The sequence below is a fragment of the Dipteris shenzhenensis genome, chromosome 4 (genome assembly GCF_047967505.1).
Source record: "Dipteris shenzhenensis isolate YYH24624 ecotype China chromosome 4, Dip_SZ_1.0, whole genome shotgun sequence".
In the NCBI taxonomy this organism is placed as follows: domain Eukaryota; kingdom Viridiplantae; phylum Streptophyta; class Polypodiopsida; order Gleicheniales; family Dipteridaceae; genus Dipteris; species Dipteris shenzhenensis.
In genome coordinates, this window is record NC_141599.1 from 14,581,604 (window position 1) to 14,597,837 (window position 16,234).

General features: G+C 44.0%; 1 protein-coding gene across 1 annotated transcript in view; it reads left to right on the forward strand.

Moving 5' to 3' along the window:
- Nucleotides 1–16,234, forward strand: part of LOC147902502 (TOM1-like protein 9) — a 134,854-nt gene that overhangs the window by 27,650 nt on the left and 90,970 nt on the right. The gene's annotated exons all lie outside the window — the stretch shown is intronic.

A 16,234-nucleotide genomic window follows, 5' to 3' on the forward strand; every position in this document is an offset into this window, starting at 1 on the left:
AGGAGAGGAAACCATGAAGCTCTAATGGTTGCATGATGATAAGTGGAATGTATTCTTCAAATTTATGAATCCCCACAGCATGGATATTAATATTCCATTCCACAACCAAGATATGTGTATGCATGAACATTTGTAGCATTTTATGTGTGAAGAGAGAGAGAGAGAGAGAGAGAGAGAAACACATCACTTTTGTGTCTCTTTGTTTATGATTCTATGTATGTATAGATGAAATTTCTTACTTACATTAGACTTCATATAAGCTGGGAACTTCAACAAAGAAACAAAAAAAACATGCAAAACAAGTTAACATCTCACATTAAATGCTCACCTTGGATACACTGGGTTACAAGAGGAGGCGATAAATATATTATTGTTATTGTATTTATGGAAGGCTATGTTAATATCTCTTAATAATATGAGCAAGTACGAGAAGAGGTGCTAAAACAGTTCAAAGCTCAAGTATATGAAGAGTTGATACGTGAGTTTAGAGACCAATTTGCAGCTATAGCTCAGGTTAGCATGAGAACTAAGTACTGAATTTCTTTCTTTGCACTAGTAATTTGACTTTGAGAGAGAGAGAGAGAGAGAGAGAGAGAGAGAGAGATCAGGTTAGCAGAGAACTAAGTACCAAATTTCTTTATTTGCACTAGGAATTTGACTTTGAGAGAGAGACGGAGAGAGAGAGAGAGAGAGAGAGAGAGAGATGTATTAACGTCTGCAGGAGGCCTCACAGGCCTATGAGACAAAGTGTAAAACCAAAAGGTAACTCATACAAGACACTAAGGATTGAAGAAAAGGGATCACAAAGGCCCTTGCTGAAAGCTAAAGTGCTAACCTAGTGAATAAAATATTAGAGTAGCATCAAGTGCTCAAAGCTAGCGCTCCTAGTACATGCCCAAGTTCCATATATCCCAGTAACCTGGTGGCTCTCTTATGAGATGTGAGGAGCTCTTGTATCTGTCTCTGTAGAGCTATCTATTGATGTGGTGGAGGGCATGGTCTTCTTGATCTTTGTTTCTGATGGGCTACGTCAAGGGTGACCCCACGTCTCTAACGGTCACCTATGAGGAGGGATGAAATAGATCGGACCTCGATCATCCGTCTGTTCCCTCTCCGTGTTGCATGTGGAGTGCATGTCTCTTGCCTAGCAGCATCATGATGGAGATTCCCACTACTAATCCATGATGCTCTCATCTCATCAAGCTCCTCTCCCTCATCCTCCTTGGTAGCTCACAAAAACACATAGAAATATGTAACAAGTATCTATGCTCTGTCCATCTTGATGACCTTTGTTTTTGCTTGGCAATTCATGGATCTCTTGGCTCAGCAAGAAGCAACCAACAGTTGCCACATCTAGCTGTGAGGCTGAGTACACGGCAGCTTTCACCGCTACAGTAGAGTGTGTTTGGCTTAGACAGTTACTTTCGCCAGACATCCTCCACTATTGTCTACACTGACAGCCAGAGTGCTTTGGCCATTGCGCGTAACCCAGTGTTTCATGCGCGTACCAAGCATATTGAAGTTCATTATCATTATGTTTGGGAGCGGTTGTCAGCAGGAGACATAGAGTTGTCCTATCTTCCCACAGAGGACAACATAGCAGATATGTTTACGAAGGCACTTCCTCGTCCCAAGTTCGAAGTCTTTCGACAAGCTTTACACTTGGTTCCCTTTGTTACATGATCTGACATCCCTTGTACATTCATAGGTGGCTATATCCTTTTGGATGAACATGTGCCACCATGACCAAAAAATGCCAAGTATTCTGAGACGTTTCCAGAGTACTTCAGCCCATCCCATGGAGGGGGGTTTGTAGGCCATCTCCTGGTGGTTCTAGTGATGTCCTATAGGCCATGGTATGTGCCTTGTAGGCATAAATAAAGGCACTTGTAGTGTTAGTGCCTTTTAGGCCACATAGGACACTTAGTCCTATGTGACACCTAGGACACTTAGTCCTAGGTCTAGGTACCTGTACCTTGTACTTCCCTTTTTCCTATTATCCTAGTTTTGACATGACGGCTAATCTATCGACTCTTTTGCAAACTGCATTCTCTCTCTTTCATTCGATCCTACAATACTATGTACACACTTTTTTTTTTGTGAAATCCAAATAATTATATTAACAGAAGTTGTGTCCAAGAAGGAGAGCAATGACATCTTTAGAAAACTTGCATATATGCCAGGTTGGATTTCTCTGTAATCCAACTGACCCACATGTAGATAGTCATAACACACGAGAGAGCGAATTCGATCATTGGGCAGCGACAACACAGAGCAAAGGAGAGGGCGCCACAGAGGAGGACCAGAGCATGCACGATAGAGGTTCTGCCCATCACTGCCTTACTCAGAGGAGACCGACCAACCGGAGGTGTGACCCTTGATGCTGCCCATCGGATACAGAGATCCCAGAGACCATGACCCCCACTACGACAGGAGATAACTCAACAGCTACAGATACGTGACATCTTTGCTTCCTACCAGAGAGATACCATGAATCCTGGATATGTCATCGCAACTTTCGCACTACCCACTGGAGTCTCCTGAGAGCTCTGAGAGTGTGTTTCTGAGTTTTTGAGATCATTAGCTTAGTTTAGCACTCAACAAGGGCCTTAGCGATCCCTTTGCTTCAGCCCATGGCAGTTGGTATGAGCTACGTTGTTGATTGTACTTTGTCTCATAGACTCGTGAGGCCTCCCGAAAATGTTAATACAACTCTCTCTCTCTCTCAGGCGAGCGAAGGATCATGAGGGACTATGCACTGAGTTCATTGCATATGGGATTAACCTCCTAGCCCCGATCTTAGCAAAGTTTTTCAATGAAGCTGTTTGTTTGGGATTTCCAAGCACCTGGACCGTTAACACAAGGCAGGGGATCCCATGAGCCCGAAGAATTACATGACCATTATGATTGGACATGTCATGTGTCCAAGATTTATGCATCAGTGCTTGATTTTGAGGTCCACCGATTTGCGGAGTGTCGAGGACTTAGAGTAGCAGGACAGGTAGGGTTCCGACGTGATCATGGGACCATGGATCACATTCTCACGCTCAGATGTATCATCAAGGAGGCGAGGGTACAGAAGGATAGGGTTTACTGTTGCTTTGTGGATTTCCGTAAAGCATTTGATACGGTTTCGAGAGCCCGCCTCATCCGGCACCTACAAGATTTGGGTTATGACCACGATATCATTTGGGCTGTTATGGCACTTTACGAGAGTCTCAAACAGAGTACGAGCAGAGACTGGGTGGATCGACGAGATCATGAGCACTATTGGGGTCAAACAGGGGTGTCCTTTATCACCTACCTTGTTTGGCCTTTACATAGATGAGCTCGAGACAATGATGCACACACAGGGGGGGTTGGATGTTCTCTTGCTGCCACTTTAATCCGGATATTGCTGTACGCAGATGACGTGGCTCTTTTGTCTTCCTCAGCACAGGAGCTCCAGAGAAACCTTGACACATTACAGTCCTTTGTGAGTCTCATGATTTGAAGGTCAACCTGGGTAAAACCAAAATTATGATCTTCAACACATCTCGCACCATCATGCGCCAGGAGCAGTTCATGTTTGATGGGTCTCCTGTTGAGATAGTTTCATCATACACGTATCTTAAGGTTATCTTCTCTGGACCCATCTTCACTATGAGACCCACGATGCATGCCCGGTTGGGGCAGAGGATATGTTTCATTGGCCAGACTAGTTCCGCTTGCACTTTCAAGACCCGCGGACTAAGGGGATGCTTTTTGACTCCTTGGTTTGCCCAGTTGGGATGTGTGGCAGCCCTTGCTGGGGGCTAGACTTGTCAGATACAAAGTGGACTCGTGTAGAGTGGCTTCAGGTTCTCATGCTATCACGAATGATCTAGGGAAAGCCATCCGTCCCTCACCAGATCAATCAGGCTAAGTTCGGGTCATCTCCATCATAGCTAGATGCTGCATTTCAGGTCATCACGTATCTATACCGAGTCAAGGAGTATGGGGATAACATTTCTGGGCGTAGCAAGCTACCATGGTTAGCATTATGACTCTCTCAGCAAGAGGGGACCAGAGATGCTAGTATGCACGCACAGAGAGATGGTTTGAGCGACTAGGGCTCCACATGGATAGACTCCCTCCCTTCCAGTATAGTATGGATGCTCCATTCTCTCCCCTCATGTCACATGAGTTTAGCCAGCTCATCCGCGAGGATCTCTTACAGCTACACACATTCCGGACCTGATTGGGACCGAGCGAGCTTCAAGTGAATCTCAGAGAAGGGGTGAACATTGACCCACCAGGATACACGCAGATCCACTTACCCCACTCACTGAGAATCTCTATTGGGCAGTTGCAGGTCTCTTCACATAGACTTCGTATTAAGAGCGGCAGAGGAGAGGGCATACCCAAGGAGAGGCGCATATGCACATTGTGTGACACACAGAGTTGGCATAATAGAAGTGGAGCCTAGAAAGTATTACAGACAATGTGAAGAGTAGCGTATCAAGCTAGCAACCACATAACCAACATGATGATTGCTGAGAAGCAGTAAACTTATAACCTAAGGGCTTGTATTCATCATTGAGAAGATTCGTGAAGAGGGATGTAGCACATGACTTATGGTGTAAAGGAGGGAGCATGGAGGCACTATTGCAATTTACCATTTGTAAGGGGTTGAGTAGAAAGGGTAGGATAAATAGAGAGGAGAAGAGCATTAAAACAAGAAGGGGGTAGGCATAATGCAAGGGAGAGGTAGTGGTGAGGTGGTGTAAGAGTTTGTTAGATGGCAAAAGAGGTGGTGACATTAGAGGGGCAAAAAAATTACTAGAGGGTAGACTTAGGGAGGAGCTTGGCTAAATCTGCCACGACATGTCAGAGTTTGCAGATTCTGTGATTCGCAGAAAGTAGAGACAGAGGCCAATATAGCCCTACACTGCCCCCGATATGCACACATCATAGACGACAATCAGCCGATACTGGCAGACACCACTCAGATCTCGTCAGTTCTCTCCACTGTCTCTCCGGCAGCGTTGGGATCTTTTGTCACTCGTCTTTTTTTGTACCGTCAAGAACTTGAAAATTCTTGACCCCTCCACAGCGGAGGAGATTTTTGTACTGAGGATTAGGTCCCATGGGTCATTTTTTGGCCCCCCGAGGACGATAATAAAATTCTACTTCTACTTCTACTTCTACTTCTCTCTCTCTCTCTCTCTCTCTCTCTCTCTCTCTCTCTTCTTATGTGAAAGAAATTAACCAATGGGAAAGCACTAGATCTAGAGGGTCTCCTTGTAGAGATGTTGAAATGGGCAGGGCAGAAAACAAAAGCAAAGAGCAAGGCAGTAGAACAAGGCCATCACTGTGCCAGGCTTCGGTTTCTGAATCTGATTCTGAGACCCAGCTCGGAGACTGACTTGTTTTCAGTTTGTACCTGATACTGAATAGATTGATCTGGTTTTTCGTCTTGTGGTCTTCCTTAATTCCTTAACCCAATGAATATTTTGAAAATTGGCTACAACGCCTAAGTCAATAGCCCGGTGAATAAGATTGTTCTCCTTGTCATGAATCTAAATCTTCCAGTCTTTTATACAAATTTTTAATATTTGTGTGGGTTGAATAGGGGGCACGGGCATGGGAATTTGTCTATGTCAATAGCCCGGTGAATAAGATTGTTCTCCTTGTCATGAATCTAAATCTTCCAGTCTTTTATACAAATTTTTAATATTTGTGTGGGTTGAATAGGGGGCACGGGCATGGGAATTTGTCTATGCCTCTTCATGCCTCCTCCTGTGGAACTTAGAAGTGCAGCCAGCTACTAACCAACCCATTCCATACACAGCACACTAACATAACATTGTTTTCCAACACATCCCTCTTTCACTTTTATCTTGAGGATGTTCTCTCTTGCCTCTTTGAATTTTGTGCAATAGCTCAAAGAGAAACCTGCAAATCAGCATGAGGTAGTGGCTGATTATTGCTTAGTGGAGGGCCTGCGGGAGGTGCAATACTAGCTCTCGTAAAAGACAGCAGAGACACTCTCATTTTCTCTCCCTCTCTCAACAGAGACACTAGGGCCCAGGACAACATGTCGGGCTGGACCCCCCCCAAGGTATTTTATTTCTTGAAGAGAATCTGTTACAAGAGTTCAGCGTAGAGCTGTATGATACACATACATAAATCCAAAACGTGAATCCTTACAGGAGCTTCAAGCTCATTTCAAATTGGCAACATGCCACTTGTCTAAAATCTAGACTAAGTCTTATTACATGCCACTAAGGGCCATTCTGGAGTCTTCAAAGCACTTGGTCACACGAACCGCCTCCTAGATGCTTGTTAGGCTCCCGTAGCGCTTAGGAAAAATAACTCTTCCTAGTACCTGCAACAATTAATTAAAGCGCACCACCATGGCACCCATTAATTGTTAGCGCTTTTGCATGCAAATAACACACTGTGGACTAATTCTAGTCACGGTGGGCGTCCCCATTGAATACATGTGCACACCTAACAAATATAAAAATATATATTTATTCTCTGGTTGACCGGAGTCAACACTCTTGATCATAATTAAGGAGCTTTGACCAAGGGTCGAGGCGCCTTAATTATAGCCAAGTCTCTCCAACCGAAGTTGGCACAACTCTCCCACCGAAGTTGGCACATCTTGGTTAACCGTGGTTAACCCTCTTGGCGCATGTCAAGTCTCGTTGACCGAAGTCAACACTCTCTGACCGTAGTCAGCTCTGTGGTTCTCTGGTTAACCGCAGTTAACCCTCTTGGTAATAAACCAAGTCTTCTTGACCAAAGTTAGGTTTAGTTGACCAGAGTCAAGTATCTTTGACCGTAGTCAATTCTTTGACCATAATTAACACATATAAAACTCTTTAATTTTGATCAAATAAATGGTCAACTGTACTTTGACTTAGGATATTTACATTGTGGGGACATCCCCTCGGCTTCTATTCAGTTGACCTCAACTGAAAAGCTTCCTTGTAAACATCCAAAAGATGTGGATGATCGGATAATATGTCTTCGTCCATCCACTTGGGATCTAAGGTCGTATAATTCTTGAATTTTACAAGATACCTGTAAAACTCCTTGCCATGAGGGCCTTTTCGTACAATATGGTACACAATTTGCTCTGGCTGAAGAACCTCCTCTAGCTCATCCACTTCTGGTGGATCCTCTGATACTAATTCTGTAGGCTCTGGCCCCTGGAATTTCTTTAGAAGACTCACATGGAATACATTGTGAATCCTCCAATGCTCTGGCAATGCTAACCTGTATGCAACCTCATTTATTCTTTCTGTAACCCAGGGCCATAGTATCTGGGAGATAACTTTTCTGGGATCTCGATCACTAACAATGGACTTAGGCATACCATGATGCTTAAAGATCTGTGCCATGAAAAGCTTAGCCATATGATCTGCCTTTATGGTTTTGCGAACCGGAATGAAATGAGCTTGCTTGCTGAATCTATCAATGATAGTCCAAATCCCATCATTCCCTGATTTTGATCTTGGCAAATAAAAAATAAAGTCCATTGTAATACTTTTCCATGGTGCCTGAGGCACGGGAAGAGGCATAAGTAGACCAGGTGCCTTCCGTCTGTCATACTTCACTTTCTGACACATAAGGCATTCAGTAACAAACTGATGTATATCTTTCCGCATCCCTGGCCAAAAGAAATACCTCTCTAGTGCCAGAGTTGTTGCTGTAATTCCTCTGTGTCCAGCATAGGGAGGTGCATGGCATTACTCCAAAATCTTTTTCCTCATCTCCTGGGTGATGCATAGGCAATCATCTTTCATTAGATACCCATCTTTCAGGGAATAGTGACTGGTGGATTGCCCCTCTTGCATTTGCTGTAAAATTTTAACAAAATCTGCATCACTAGCATATTGCTCCCTCATGCCTTCTAGCTCCTGATGATAAGCAATAGTCACATTATTGACCTGGGGTCTTCGGGACAAGGCATTTGCCACTTTGTTCCGAATTCCTGGGGTATGGACAATCTGAAAATGATACATTGACAGCATGTTTGCCCATTTCATATGCTTCTCGGAAAGCTTGATCTGAGTCAAAAAGTATCTCAGACTTTGGTGATTTGTTTTAACAGTAAAATTTGCACCCAAAAGATAGTGCTTCCATGTATGGATGGCATGAATTACAGCCAATGACTCTTTCTCATATATTCCCAGATATCTTTTTGCATCACGCAATCTTCAGCTCTCGTAGGCTACTACATGTCCATTCTGATGTAATGCAGCCCCAACACACTCTCCACAAGCATCGCAATCAACATCAAAAGGTTGATAAAGATCCGGGACTACAAGAATAGGCTTTGTAGTCAACTTCTCCTTGAGTGTATTGAATGCTTTCTTCTGTGATATTCCCCATGTGAAGGCTGCATTTTTCTTAGTAAGGTCATGTAATGGAGCTGCGATATCAGCAAAATGCCTGATAAACCTTTTGTAGTAAGAACACAGGCCTAGGAAACTTCGAACTTCATGCACAGTTTTCAGCTCTGGCCATTCCTGAATGGCACGGATCTTTGGTGGATCCATCTGTTTCCCATTCTTGGATATTATATGCCCCAGATAATGGATTTCTTCCAAGAAGAATTCACTTTTCTTGCTGTTTACATAGAGCTGATGATTTCTCAGCTCTTGAAGCACTATAGCAAGATGTTCCCTGTGCTCTTCCTCTGTCTTTGAAAAGACTAAGATATCATCAAAGAAAGTACTCCTGAAATGCCTGTACTTTCGGAAGATGCGATCCATCATTCTATTGAATGTGGCTGGAGCATTTTGTCAACCCAAAAGGCATCACTAAGTATTCATACAACCCGAATGTAGTGCGGAATGCTGTCTTGTGCACATACTGAGGCGGTATCCTCACTTGGTGATAGCCACTCTTTAAGTCTATCCTGCTGAAAACTGAAGCTCCATTTAACTGATCCAGCACATCATCAATGCGCGGAATAGGGAATCTATTCTTGATGGTCATTTTGTTCAGGGCGCGGTAATCGACGCACATATGGAATGAACCATCTTTCTTCTGTACTAGCAGTACAGGGGAACAAAAAGGAGACGAGCTGGGCTGAATCAACCCTTTGGACAGCAAGTCCTGTACCTGAGCCATAATCTCCTCTCTCTGAGTCGCACTGACTCTATAAGGGGGTCTGTTTGGTGGTTCACTATCAGGCATTAATTTTATCTGATGATCTTCTGGTCTCTCTGTGGGTAACTCCCCTGGCAAAGCATCAGGAAAGCAATCTTTAAAGTTTATAAGAAACTGAAACTTATCTTTGTCTGCATCATTCATTTCAGCATGCATATCATTCTCTTTTTCTTTTACAAAAACCATGTACGCGGAAATTGCAGACTTTATTGCTTTACCACATGTAACATCAGATACAATGGGGATAGTCTCCCCTTTATTCGTGGCAACTAAACGCTGATTTTCCCCCCTATGCATAAACTCCAGCACTCTTTCAGGAAGAGTCAACTTCACTGCCTTGCGATGAAACCAAGGCATTCCCAAGACTACATCATGATGTTTCAGTGGAGAAGTGAAGAAGTCTTCTTGATCCACATAACTCTGAACATGAAGACGGAGCTTCCCTATCAAGGGAGTGACTGGCACAGGATTCCCATTGAACATCTGATCGGCATCCAAAGCCCTGCCCAATTTCTCTGTCTTTATTCCCAGCCTCAGGGCTAGGTCCTCTGATATGAAATTATCAGTAGCCCCTGGATCAAATAAAATTAGCGCTTGCTGGTCTCTGACTTTGCCCCATGATAGCAGCAATTCTCGTTCTTCTGGTTTTGAAACATGACCTAGTATGTCAGGAATTCCTCCTGCCATCGGCTTTTGTGGTCCTCGTGGCTTCTCTGCCTCTTTTCCCTTCAAAGTCGAAGGCTTTTCTGGGCACTGGGCAGCCACATGTCCCTCTTTGCCGCACTTGAAGCATTTCCCATCTCTATGGAATTCAGCTATCTGTTCAGGGGTGAATAGAGATTTGCCTTTATAAGCCTTTGAAAACTGAGTACCCCTCGGCTTTTGAGGCTGAAACCCTTTCTTTTCAACCTTGGGATACTCTTTCTTTTCGGATTTTGAAAAATTAGTTTTCTTTCTTTCGGCACGTCCTGTATGCAAGGATAGTACTGTGGATGGATCTTGTAACGGCACAAGACTAGCTACTGAAGCTGAATGCATAAGGTCTTGAATGTTCTTTGCCCCCAAAGCATTCACTACTGCCTGGATTCTTGGAGTGAGACCTGCTCTATACTTTCTCATTTGGGTTCCTTTGGAGATCTTTTTGAAAGGTGCAACCTGCAAATAAGCATCCCAAAACTTTGGTTGTACACATCCATTGTATCTCCTGCATCCATATGCAAAATGTCCCAATCTTGAAGAACATGGTCTCTAAACTGTTTAGGCATAAACTGCTGGTAGAAGGCTTTCTTGAAGTCCTTCCACTTCCTTGGGGCTGACCCATCTGTGGTCTGTGCACTCCACCATGCACTAGCTGTCGCTGTCAAGTGCAAACTGACCATTCTTAACTTGGAGGATTCTGAAAACTTTTCTGTACGGAATGCAGCATCAAACTGCCTGATGAACTGCAATGCTTTGTCAGTATGACCATACTGTCCATTGTAGGTCATAAACTTGACAGATTTACCTCCCTCTTTGAATTCCTTGGTCTCTCTGGAAGACTCTCTCTTCCTAGACTTCTTGTTTTTCCTTCTTTTCCTTGATGGTTTATCTGATGAAGAAGAAGATACAGAAGTCGAACTTGAGGTAGACGGTGATGGACTAGGAGATCGTTGATGATGCCTCGATCTCTTCCTGCTATGAGACCGTCCCCTATGAGATCTCTCTTTCTTTGGCTGTACACGAGAGTGTGCCTCTGGCATTGGCACGTCATATACTGCATTAGGCATAGCTTCTGTTTGAAACAAATGCTAAGCCCTTGGATCCTTTCTGAGATTTTCCATCTCTTGTATACGAGTGCGTACCATCTGCTCAAATTCTTGCTGAGTTTGTTGCACACTTCTCTGATTTGGATGCGCATCCCTATCTTGTGAATCCCACTGGATAGGTGATTGAGCCATCTTCTTACAACTCGTTTGAGATCTGCAAATTTCTCGCACACACACTGTGTATGCAACTGATGCACGCAGCCTTCGCTTTTCAAAGAGAAAATTTACCTCAACAAGAGGTGTCTTGCATTCACAATCTATGCCAGTACTGGCTGTCAATTCAAGGCATATACCCACACAGTTGCCAAAACATCAACAACTATATTGCCCCTTTTCTGGCTACTGCAAATGACTTCAAAAAGCATCTGTTTTTCCCTCTTTTCACTGCTCAAAGGCATGCATACTCTTTTTCTGCAAATCTCTGTTTTCTCTGCTTTTCTGCTGCTTTTCTGACAGTAAAAGTCTGACAGGCAGGTGAAATCTACTAGCAGAAACAGTGTCTGCAACTGTCCCTTTTTTTTTTTTTTTTGGGTGGGAAACAAAACCAGATGAAGTAACTGACTGGTTACTCTAACCAGACTAACTGGCTCTGGTCTGGTTAGTCTGCAACTAGACTAACTGGACTGGTTACACCAACCAAACTGGTCTGGTTAGGCCAGATTAACTGGACCAATGTTGAACTAACTGGGTACTGGTTCAACTAACCATAGCTAACTAGCTGTAATTAACTTAACCACGTTTTCACTAACCACGAGGAATTAACTGTACCAAGGTTAACTTAACCACGGTCCACGGGTCAACAAGGCTGGCTGCCACGTGTCAGTGCCACGTCATCTACTGCACGTGTGGACGCCACGTCAGCTGGACCTGCTGGCTGCCACGTCAGCTGTCTATCAAGCCTGCCACGTCAGCGCCATGTGTACGCCTGTGCCACGTCACCTCTGCAGCCTTCTGGAAACTCAAGCAACGCTTGGTCTCCTTGATGGGCGATGGCGAGTCACGTTGTGTAGCGATGGCGATGGCTCATGATTTCAATGAGGTCTGCCCAACGGAACACGTTGACGAAAGAATGCCACCCAGAAATACTTTTTGATGCAATCTATCGCTCGTCCATCGCCCATGAGCAGCGTTCACTCCTGCAAGCCCCCTTTTTTTTTCTGTCAGATGTGTGCTGTTAGGCATCCTGTCGAGATCTTCTTCGTCGTTTCTTTTGCCATCAGATGTGCACCGTCAGATGTGCGCTGTCAAGCATCCTTTCTATTCCGTCAGATGTACACTCGTGTGTAAGGCAATTCCTTTACGCAACTGTTCAATCTGGACTTAGGGGCTTTCGTGCATTCATAGGCTTCGAAGTAAGCATTCCTGTCCCTTCACACTTGAAGCCCTAGACCTTCCAGCTGCCACCTCTTGGGCCAACGCCATCCTTTCTTCGGAATCAACGTCAAATCTTTACTCTCTTGCTGGATCGTCACAACCTGAGAAGGCTATGAGCCTTGGCTCTGATACCAATGCAATACTAGCTCTCGTAAAAGACAGCAGAGACACTCTCATTTGCTCTCCCTCTCTCCCTCTCTCAATAGAGACACTAGGGCCCAAGACAACATGTCGGGCTGGACCCCCCCGAAGGTATTTTATTTCTTGAAGAGAATCTGTTACAAGAGGTCTAAAATCTAGACTAAGTCTTATCACATGCCACTAAGGGCCATTCTGGAGTCTTCAAAGCACTTGGTCACACGAACCGCCTCCTAGATGCTTGTTAGGCTCCCGTAGCGCTTAGGAAAAATAACTCTTCCTAGTACCTGCAACAATTAATTAAAGCGCACCACCGTGGCACCCATTAATTGTTAGCGCTTTTGCATGCAAATAACACACTGTGGACTAATTCTAGTCACGGTGGGCGTCCCCACTGAATACATGTGCACACCTAACAAATATAAAAAAATATATTTATTTCTCTGGTTGACCGGAGTCAACACTCTTGATTATAATAAAGGAGCTTTGACCACGGGTCGAGGCGCCTTAATTATAGCCAAGTCTCTCCAACCGAAGTTGGCACATCTTGGTTAACCGTGGTTAACCCTCTTGGCGCATGCCAAGTCTCGTTGACCGAAGTCACCACTCTTTGACCGTAGTCAGCTCTGTGGTTCTCTGGTTAACCGCAGTTAACCCTCTTGGTAATAAACCAAGTCTTCTTGACCAAAGTCAGGTTTACTTGACCAGAGTCAAGTATCTTTGACCGTAGTCAATTCTTTGACCATTAAAAGAACTCTTTGACCATAATTAACACATATAAAACTCTTTAATTATGATCAAATAAATGGTCAACTGTACTTTGACTTAGGATATTTACATTGTGGTGACAGGAGGCTCATGTTGCTGGTCAAAATCCTCTTCTGAGGATGGCAGAGGTAACCAAGATTCAAAGGCATCAAACATGTCAACATCTGGCTTAGCTTTGCAGTCCACAAGAGGAGAAGCTGAATGTTCAGCAAAGATTACATCTCTACTGACAATAATCTTCCCAGTATTTGGTTGATATAAGCGATACCCTGTGCTCTCCTGGTTGTAACTAATAAATATGCATTTGATTGCCTTGTCATCAAGCTTATGTCTCAGCTGAAATGGTACATGAACATATGCAAGAGACCCAAAAACTCTCATGTGTGAAAGTGAAGGCTTCCTGCCTTTCCATGCTTCATAAGGTGTAACAGTCTTCAATGCCCGTGTAGGTGATCTATTCAGCACATAGTTGGCACACATCACTGCATCAAGCCAAAATTTATTGGGCAAAGACTTGGCCTTAAGCATGCATTTGGCCATCTCCATTGTGGACCTGTTTTTCCTTTCCAAGATTCTGTTGAGGAGTGTAAGGAGTAGTGCATGAGTGAATAATGCCCCGTGAAGACAGAAATGCATCAAACTCCTTAGACATATACTCTCCCCCCCATTTGTGTTGAGGGTGACAAGCTTGCATCCTGATTCATTCTCAACCATATTCAGCCACCTCTGAAAGCAAAAGCAAAGTCACTAGCTGATCAAAAGAATAGTGGTCTGGATTACCCATGGCCACTAAGCGAAGGGTTGTAGCAAACCCTTGATATGTATCTGGCAGTCCATTCAATGTGGTACTGCCAAGCTGTGAATTTGGCACCACCTCATCAATGTTGGCAAGTTGTTCCATGAGGTCCTTGACCTTTGTCAGGTATGCATCCATAGAGTCACCTTCATTCGTGCTGACTTCCTTAATTGCCTTCTCAAATATGCAACACGTGCCTCATTGTGAATCTGATAGAGAGAAGCCAATTTATCCCAAGCATCCTTTGCTGTCTTGCAAGACCGGATGTGTGGAATAATGATTCTTTTGCATGATAAAGCAATACATGAATGTGCATTTGCATCCCTTGCATCCCATCTTGACTGTTCTTGAGTTGGAAGAGTAGCAGCAGGAGTGCTAGAAGATGAGGCATCAGGAGGAGTACCCCCTGCAAAGGGAACAACAGTAGAGGCAACCACTGTAGCATTGGCTGGCCTGAAATCAACCCCAGAAACAATATTCCACAAATGGTTTGCAACAAGAATATGTTTCATGAGATAAGACCACATCGGATAGTTGGTGCCATCGAACTTATCATCTTCACGAAGAACTCCAAGTAAATCTAGATTGTTCCCAGCCATAGCAAATGTAAAACCCTGAAAGACACCTGAAAACCCAAAAGCCTTAAGGCTATCACTGCAAAAAGCTGTGTGTCCAAAAATGACAGCAAATATCTGCAAATTTCCGATCCAGATCAAAGGGCAAATGCAGATCTGACCCAAATGTGGCTGTGGCAGGCAATGTTCACTGCAAAAACAGCAAATCTGGCAAAAGCCCCAAATTTATCGAGGGCAAATAGGCCAACTAGAGGGCAAATGCAAAAAAGTCCCAAATTTTGCTGAAATTTTTGCAAATGTGACCCAATGTATGCAAATTTGACTCAAAAGTCTTGCAGAAAAGACTCAATGTCTGAAAATCTGACTCAATGTCCTGCAAATGCGACTCAATGTTCTCCAATCTGTCCCAATGTATTGCAAACAACAAGAGATTGCAGACCAAATCCCAAAGCCCCAATGTTCTTGCAAAAAATTGCAACCAAAGAAGGTGAAATGAATTGAAAGCCCCAAAAAATACCAAGGTCCTGCAACACCTGTATGGAGATCTCGAAAGAAGTACTAGCTGTACGGACAGCTCTAGTACAGTGTACGATTGTACGGATCAAGTACACTGTACGATGTACGGTGTACGGGTGTATGATCGTACGTTGTACGGATATCTGAAGTACTGCAGTTGTACGGAGGCTCCCACGTGTAGGTACATAAGATGTACGTAGTGCAGTACGACGATCAGTACAGACAGTACGGTGATGCAGGTACTGATCTGTACGGCGGGTGCAGGTACAATAGCTCTAGTACGGAACGGACACGTACGGCACATGTACGTAATAAGTATTGCGTACGGATTAGGTACGACGTACAGCGCAGGTGCAGAGTATGAAACGCAGGTATGGGATCTGGTTGTAGGTATAGTTGTCATACCGTACGATTGTACGGGGTGAAGGTACGACTGTACGGATGAAGGGCAGTGAAGCTGAAGAGAGCTGATGTGAGTCCAGGTGTAGGAGAAGACGAGTCAAACCCTGCTCCGATACCACTGTAGGATCGAATGAAAGAGAGAGAATGCAGTTTGCAAAAGAGACGATAGATTAGCCGTCATGTCAAAACTAGGATAATAGGAAAAAGAGAAGTACAAGGTACAAGTACCTAGACCTAGGATTAAGTGTCCTAGGTGTCACATAGGACTAAGTATCCTATGTGACCTAAAAGGCACTAACACTACAAGTGCCTTTATTTATGCCTACAAGGCACATACCATGGCCTATAGGACGTCACTAGAACCACCAGGAGATGGCCTACAAGTATATGAGTAGTAACTGTCTTAGGTTGGGACTGCTATGAATGTACATTCTTCTTAATGAAAGGTTCTTTTACAAAAAAAAAGGGTATGTGTGCGCGTGTGTTTTATAGTAAGTGTCACACACACACTTCTCTCTCTCTCTCTCACACACACACACACACACACACACACACACACACACATTTTACACATACATTTATACGTATATGTGTATGTGTGCGCTTGCGCGTGCGTTTGCATGGGGGCCAGTTAGATTTCTCTCATTACCTGGCATATATGCAAGTTTTGTGAAGATGTAATTGCTCTCCTTCTTGGAGGCAATTTTGGC